At 44.1% G+C, this 8,546-nt stretch overlaps 1 pseudogene; it reads left to right on the top strand.

Moving 5' to 3' along the window:
• Positions 1-7,132: 7,132 nt before the first annotated feature.
• On the top strand, positions 7,133-7,249 carry LOC136638043 (5S ribosomal RNA; annotated as a pseudogene).
• Positions 7,250-8,546: the final 1,297 nt, after the last annotated feature.

The following is an 8,546-nucleotide window of genomic DNA, read 5'->3' as shown; positions in this document are numbered from 1 at the left end:
CCCCACCACTTTTCAACAGCTGTAATTTTTAGCTTTTTTAGTTTTTAAAAAAATTATCGTTGATATTTTTGCATAAAAGTGAAGGCAATTAAAAATATGTTTCAACAAGGACAAGTCCTTGAAGTGAAAAGGGGTCAAAAATAAGACAGGCATGTAAAAAGGCAACATACATAGAGCATGTGGGGTGATGGAGTGTTGATCATGAGGCTCTTACCCTGTGGGTGTTGAATCTGTCTGGAAAGCAGCCAGCAGAGGAGTAATTGCCCAGAACCATATGGCATTTGCCCATGGACGCCCAGGAGAACTACTGGATGATGAGTACCCTGCCAAGTGTGGGGAGGCTTTTCAGGGAGCAGGGGGAGGGTGGGGAGAAGGCAGGGAGGAAATGTAAGTGGGCAGAGGGAGGAAGGGCTGGCAGATGCATTGGACCTGGGAGGGGTGGGGCTGCTGCCCAATTCTATCCCCCCTCCAAAACTGTGGAGCCCAACATGGGTCTCTTTGGTTCTGCCAGAGGCGTCGCTAGAGGGGGGTGGTGCACTAAGTTTTGCAGAGAGCCTCCCTGCAGCATGCAAGTGGCTCCTCCCCCTCCCCTCGGGAGCCATGTGGGTGGGGGGAGGGAAATGGAGGCAAATGGCTCCTGAAGGGAGGGGGAGGAGCCGTTTGCACGCTGCAGGGAGTCTCTCTACAAAACTAGTGCACCGCCCCCCCTCTAGCAACGCCTCTGGGTTCTGCTCAAGGGCTGGTGCAGATTTTAGTAGCACCACTGGGGCCAGCTGCACTCAACATGGGGAAAGGGAACCAAGCGGACTTCTGGCAGCTTCTGTGGATCCACAGGATATAGCAATGGCATTTTGGTACTGCTGGACCGCTGGGCATCAGGGAAGCTTAGGATTGAACTGTAAGTATCCATGCTAGTTTTAATTGGAAATTAATTGGTTTTCAGTGAAATCTCTTTTAAAATTAAAAATAGCATGTGGGGGGGGGCACAAGAATTGGAAGAACTAAAGTCTCCCTACTCTCTCACCATGACTTCAGCCCAGTTTGTAATTCCCCTATTTATTTTGAAAGAACAAAATCTGAAAGGGCTATTTCGGTGTTTAAGTTTCTGTCTAGTTTGATCAAATTCTTGAAATGAGCAGGGGTGGGAAGAGAGAAGGGAAGGAAGAAAACTGTGGTCTGGCTGGGCCCATATTTTGGCTTTTTTTTTTTTAACTAATGCAAAGGAAGTATGGGAAAATAAGTTTAAAAAAAGTGAGAGAATGAGACAATTATGCCTGTTTCACAAGCACAGTTATGTTCACTGTGTTCACAGTTATGGTCACCACAGGACATGCATGATGGAACAGTGTTATGCCTACCACAATGTCAAAACTCAGGTGTAATTCTGCATACTGCTGACCTTGGAAAAGCAATCATTGGGTTACACTAAAGTCTCATGAAACCAGGGAGGTTGCACATTCCTATTGTGTATTATAACATAGTTTCTGACTAGTTATTACATGGAGCATATACTGACTGCACAATTGACAGACAGCAGAAAAACCCAGCAGCAATTTATAGAAACATAGTTTGCAAGGGAAAAACACTAATAGAACAAGAAATTGACGAATATAGGAGAAGAAACAGCACTGAAGTTAGGCACATTTGTCTGTAAAGTATTACACAGAAGGGAACTTGCAGCTAGAAGTTGCAGTGGAGAAAATTTTGGTTAAAAAGATTGACATTTTAATAAACTGATCTTAATTAACTGTACTTTGAAATTCTGAGTTGTGCACTGCCTATCTGAAAACACTAGAACCAGTGCCTTTTAAAATAATTTGCTGCTTGTGGGTGATCTCTTTTTGAAACAAACCCAGACCCTCCGGTCACAATTTATTTTTTATTTCAAAAATGATTTTTACTAGCAAATTTTGCTCTGGTTCAAGAGAATTATAAATCATTATTACACAGCCAGACACTTCAAACATTTTGTAAGAGCTTTGTGCCCAATGAAGCATCAAAGGCAATACTGAAATTCATGATTACAGTAAGAGTGCATGTCCATTCATTAATAGTTCAGGGCTCTCTTATTTTAATAGGAGTTCCTGGATTTGTTGTGGGTTTCTCCCTTATAGAAGGCTTCTCTTGGTTCCCCCAATAAAAGTTCATTTGGGGAGGAATTGATTGGGAGGTTTCCCAGGCAACCTTTTCATTCAGAACCAGGGAAGGGAGCTCTTGGGTATCTCCTCCAAGCCCAATCTATCTTCCCCACAGTCAACATTTAGATTGTATGCTTCTTGATGTTTTGTCAGACCAGGCTCCTACAGAGCTGAGGATGGGGACAAGGCAAAGGGCAATCAGCTGGTTGTTAAACCAATGAGCAAAACCCTTAGAAAGGGGTCAGAGAGTATCATATAACCTACTCTGGCCTATGGGTGCAAGAAAGCTTCCCTAGGCTGGCATGGCTGGCCCCCTTGTTGCCTGACAAGTCTTTTTCTTTGAATGCCAGGTACATGATGTGTGTCTACATGTGTATACACATGGGTTCTGGGTGCCATGTGCCCCCATCTCCTGGGGGCAGCTTTAGCTCTCTTGCCTGCTTCCCCTCATTGAGTTTGCTACAGCTACTCCCTAGCTCCTGAGACTTGCTTCAAGCCCTCTTTCCACCTCTTAAAACCCCACTTTTGAACAGGAGATGAACATCCTAGGCCTGCAACTCCTGCAACGATGTGCCCCCACACTCAGCAGATGGTGAGGTAACACAGCCTCACCATCAACCCACAAAATCCCCTCTCTCTTTCCTTGTCTTGTGTGCAGTCAAGCAGACAACATGCTTAGGACCTCTCCCCTTTCTTTCTGTGCGTGTGTGCCAAGTATGTTTGCATGTTATTTTTCATGTGTTTTAGAGGAAGCCTGAGATCAGCTTTAGGTCTCCATCAAACAGACTCCCTTAACCAATCCACTAAGCACACCGAAGAGCAGGGTGGCTGTGCATCTCCTTCGAACCCTCTCACCCCTTTTGGATTCTTAGGGTCTTAGTTAAGAATGATTATTCGGCGGGACAGACTAGCTCCCCCCTGCAAGGAAATGATTTCACAGCCCACTGAGGGCTTATTCTTTGCCTGTAGCCCTCGGTTCAGGCTACAGATTCAGCCGTGGCTTTCTGCCACAACCATAAATATGGGAAACTTCCTCAGTCCTTTCCCTTTTCTCCTGTAGCTCTCATCTTTCTGCTATTTTCAGGGCCCAATCCTATCCAACTTTCCAACACTGATGCAGCTGTGTCAATGGAGCATGTGCTGAATCATGTGGTGGTGCGGCAGTCACAAAGACCTTCTCATGGGGCTGCACTGTGGCCTGGAAAGTTGGATAGGAGTGGGCCCTCAGTTCCAGATTTTCCAGTTTCAGTTCCCCCTGTGTACCCCTCCCAATTTCCCCATGTACTTCTCTCACCCTTCTTTTTCATGCTTGCACCATCATGTGCCCCTGTGGAAATGAGAGGATTTCTTCTCTTTTCCTTTTCACATAGTAACTGCTTACACTTAAAGCCTAGTTACAGTATTAGAAAGGCCAAGAAACATTGAATTGTTTTTCAGGTGTGATTCACCTTCTCTATTACTGATAAATTATTCCCCCAATAAAATTGATTTGTTACACCTCCACCCCGCCTCCTTCTTCCTTCTCCACCAGACCACTGAGCTGTGGTCTAGCTATTACACAGGGTCTCAGCACACAAGATTCCCCCTAAAAGTGCATGTTAGCTCATGTTTAAAAGCACACCTGGTAACATAAGTTCTTTTGCCTGGCCTTTGACATATGCAGGACCAGAAGGTGAGCAAGTGCTTTTTAGATGAGTAGCTTACCCTTCACCCCATGGCTGAATTATAGGATAGAAATTTAAAATGAGGCTGCAATCTTACACATGCTTATTTGAAATTTAACTCCATCGACCAATAGGATGTACCTAAGATACAAGCCAAAAATATGTGTTCAGGTAATGCTGAATAGTTATTTCTCATTCATTAATCTAACAGAGAAGAAATATCCCTCCTGAAATGTTATCTTCCCATTCTCTACCTCCCATATTTATTTATTTTTCCTGATGTCACCACTGCTTGGTGAAGGTGCACAGCTACATCCTCCCTGACATCTCTCGGGTCAGCAGTTCAAGACCTGCTACAAGCTTGAGTTCTGAAGGTGAATTTCAAAGTTCAGTCTTTAAAGTTGTGAAAGTGACAGAACTTTCAACAAAGTTTCTTTCTTAGAAATACACTGGATTGAGATATCACTCTCCCCTCCCAACACCAAACCTTCCCTAGCAAATAGAGACATGCCAATGAAATTGCCAGTCAGAGGGAGATGATATGAATAGCCTTGTAAAATTTTCCAATTATTCTATGAATGCCAGTGAAGCCTCACTACATCCCAGCAAGGGCACCCCTTGCAACTTTCCACATCACATCTAGTTCAGCACCTGTGGTGATGATGATGTTATGCAGTGCCATTAATGTACATGATAAATAGGATCCATAGACCCAATATTTTAGTAAGACCCACTTTCAGCTCCTTGAGGTAAGAAGTCTGTCTTTAGAGTATTAAGATTTTGTACAGAAAGGTCCTTCCCATCTAGGAATTTACAATCTGATTTATTAAAATACTTTGTCTAGCATAAATCCTACACGTTTCCTTCCTTCTCTTAATGACTGTCTTGTTCTCTTAATAGCTTGTTCTCTTAATGACTGTCTTCATAATTATTGCTTATGGTAGTGACTCTGATATTCCAGCAGAAGGCTGCATGGTGACAACAAATTGTGGATTTGTTGAGAAGTTGTATTTGAGGTAAGTGGCGCTCCAGGCCATCTCCAACAACAAGAGTGCTCAAGTACAGTTTTTAAACAGTGTTTTTAAAGGGACCTGAGTTGACAAGAAGAATGCAGGAGGAAGCAAATGGAAACATTTTCCTAGGGGGATATATTAATGTCTAGGCCAGGGTGGTCCAACCTTTCATACCAAGTGGGCCGCAAGAATACTTTGACTCAGAACATGCAGGTCACACACTGAATTAAATTTCCATATTGTAAATTAAAATGTTCACATAGTTATTATTTAATATACACAATTAGTATAGTTAGATATATATAATTAAATACACCATAGATTTAATGTATTTAATTATTAAACAAATTTATTACACAAACAGGAGTATGCATTTTCGTTAACGCATGACACAAACAGCCCAAATAATGCTCTCCCCCCTTGCTCTGGTCCACCCTCCTCCCTTTCCACATGGCTGATAGCCCCTTGCAGTTCCTTCCCCTGCAGGCATTCCTCTTTCTGACCTGGTAGTCCTGCCAGCCACAGAGGGAAGTCTCTCAGGCTTCACATCCTTGGGCGGCTCATCAGTGTACCAGGGGAGGTGGCAAGCCACTTGCTGGTGGCCTGCTTGGACCCCATTGCTTCTAGGAGTGGTTGCCACCATCAGCTCCGCTGGAGGTGCCACTGGAGGATCACCCCAGCAGGCCCAGTGCAGGCCAATATACCATTTATATTTATTTGGGATATTTTATAACCCTGTGTTTCAATTTTTACACGTTTGTTTTATAACTATAGCAATCCACTCCAAGAATTTGCGAAATGGGCTAGATCAGGGGTCTCCAAACATTTTGACCAGAGGGCCGCATCAAATATCTAGCACCGTGCTGAGGGCTGGAAAAAAATTTAAATATAAAATTTATATAAATAAATTAGAGGTGGAACTTAGATGAGTGAATAGATGAATGAATGGGCTCATTCATTCAAACTCTCTGGCCCTCAGAACACCCTCCAGATGCAACCAGAGCACAGTTCCAGTCATGTTCAGACAAGTGGGCCAGAGGCTTTCAGGGGACAAGAGGCTGGCTGCGGGCTGCATCTGGCTCCCGGACTGGGGTTTGGAGACCCATGGGCTAGATACTTAAATGACATATAAGTTTCAAAACAAAAATAAGTAGCAGGAAAAGAAGACACTGTAACACTGTAACACTGTAACACTCCAGACTGGCAGAATGGGCAGCAAAATGGCAGATGCGCTTCAATGTCAGTAAGTGTAAAGTCATGCACATTGGGGCAAAAAATCAAAACTTTAGATATAGGCTGATGGGTTCTGAGCTGTCTGTGACAGATCAGGAGAGAGATCTTGGGGTGGTGGTGGACAGGTCGATGAAAGTGTCGACCCAATGTGCAGCGGCAGTGAAGAAGGCCAATTCTATGCTTGGGATCATTAGGAAGGGTATTGAGAACAAAACGGCTAATATTATAATGCCGTTGTACAAATCGATGGTAAGGCCACACCTGGAGTATTGTGTCCAGTTCTGGTCGCCGCATCTCAAAAAAGACATAGTGGAAATGGAAAAGGTGCAAAAGAGAGCGACTAAGCTGATTACGGGGCTGGGGCACCTTCCTTATGAGGAAAGGCTACGGCGTTTGGGCCTCTTCAGCCTAGAAAAGAGACGCTTGAGGGGGGACATGATTGAGACATACAAAATTATGCAGGGGATGGACAGAGTGGATAGGGAGATGCTCTTTACACTCTCACATAATACCAGAACCAGGGGACATCCACTAAAATTGAGTGTTGGGCGGGTTAGGACAGACAAAAGAAAATATTTCTTTACTCAGCGCGTGGTCAGTCTGTGGAACTCCTTGCCACAGGATGTGGTGCTGGCGTCTAGCCTAGACGCCTTTAAAAGGGGATTGGACGAGTTTCTGGAGGAAAAATCCATTATGGGGTACAAGCCATGATGTGTATGCGCAACCTCCTGATTTTAGGAATGGGTTAAGTCAGAATGCCAGATGTAGGGGAGAGCACCAGGACGAGGTCTCTTGTTATCTGGTGTGCTCCCTGGGGCATTTGGTGGGCCGCTGTGAGATACAGGAAGCTGGACTAGATGGGCCTATGGCCTGATCCAGTGGGGCTGTTCTTATGTTCTTATGTTCTTATGTTACTGTGCATGGCTGTTGCTGACCAAAAGTCCAACTGTGAGTGGGGAGGGACTGGTTACCTGGCAAGTTGTGGCACCTGCAATACTTACTGCGGCGTCCCCTGTGCGCATTTCCACACTACTGTGTGGAAGCACCCTTAATTCCTGCCTTTCAATGTAGTGACAACAGTTGTGACAGCAGCTGTTACCCTGCACATGCCTGATCTCGTCTGATCTCGGAAGCTAAGCAGGGTCAGGCCTGGTTAGTACTTGGATGGGAGACCGCCTGGAAATACCGGGTGCTGTAGGCTTATACCATAGTCTTTCGAGACTGAAGGTTGCCAACCAATGTAGTTGTCTGCCCATAAGAGTTGCAGTACATACTCCTAGGGGCCTTCCTTTGCCTTTTGAAAACATCCCAGGACTGTCCTGGGTAGCAAGATTTTTCATGTTTTTATTCTCCTTTCATTTAATTTTTCATGGGCTGGAAAAAAAAGTCAACCTTGTCCTCGATGCATCTCATATAGACACCTTCTTCAGTTATAGATGCAGTTACATTTTGTTCCAGTGCAGCAGGGAAGTAGACATCCTCTGTTTGTTCCTTTTGTTCCTGCTTAAATCAATAAAATATTTAGATGCAATCAAAATGTTTATTATGGGCAAACAGCAAAGAATTTTTTTTAAGCCATATAATGAAACAAAAAAGAGGGAAAAAGAATACCACAACAAAAACCCACACAGTGAGCAAATCTTACTCCCAGGTGCCTTCTTGATGTTAACCATAAAAGCTAGGAAAATATTCATTATAAACTAGCAGATCTGTCAAGATCAAGCCGGGATTCCCTGAGTGAACAGCACAAAAGGCAAAATGAAAAGAGCTCTTTTGGATAGGTCCGGGTGTGCATATGGATAGGCTGCATGTGCAGAAAAAGCAGGCTTTTGTGATTGTATGGTTGTGTTATGCGTGTTGATGTTTAACCTAGGTGTAAATAGATTTTCCTACTAACGATATTCACAAAGGCACCCTGTTTGAAGTGTGAATATCAAAAGACCTTCTCCAGGATAGGGGTTTCACAATATCATAGAAATAGGGAGGATTTAGTTAGTCTGCCCAGGTTAATAATGCCACGCTGAGACAATGACTTTAAAATGGTTTCAGTGCTTCAGAGCAGCATGCAGAGACTGTGGGATATTCTTTCGCACAATTTTTAATTCCTTGGAGCTAACATCCCTTTCTCCCCTTCAAATCTTATCAAACCAGTTTGTATAGGTGACTGAATTCACCATTGTATTGCATCTTCAATACACTGTGTACGTGGGCACATGCACCCACACACTGATTTTCTTATTTCATTCCTGAAAAATGTCTCCCTTTGTGGGAGTTCTGGGCTGTGTGCTCCTTATTTCCCATGCTGTGCTACTGTGACACTTCTGCAGTGTGGTGGAACAAGTCAAAGAGTTTCCCAAATGCCCAGGCTACTGATTGTCTAATCCCTGTGTGTCTGCTTTGGCTTCAAATACAGTCCAGAGAGCCCACCTGGCCAGGCCAATCTCTGGACCCTCAATGCTGGCATTGGTGGTAGTGTCCAATGTGTTAATGGGGTGTAT

The sequence above is a fragment of the Tiliqua scincoides genome, chromosome 1 (genome assembly GCF_035046505.1).
Source record: "Tiliqua scincoides isolate rTilSci1 chromosome 1, rTilSci1.hap2, whole genome shotgun sequence".
NCBI lineage: Eukaryota > Metazoa > Chordata > Lepidosauria > Squamata > Scincidae > Tiliqua > Tiliqua scincoides.
Note: the sequence above shows the minus strand (reverse complement) of the source record. Positions and strands in the feature narration are given on the sequence as shown.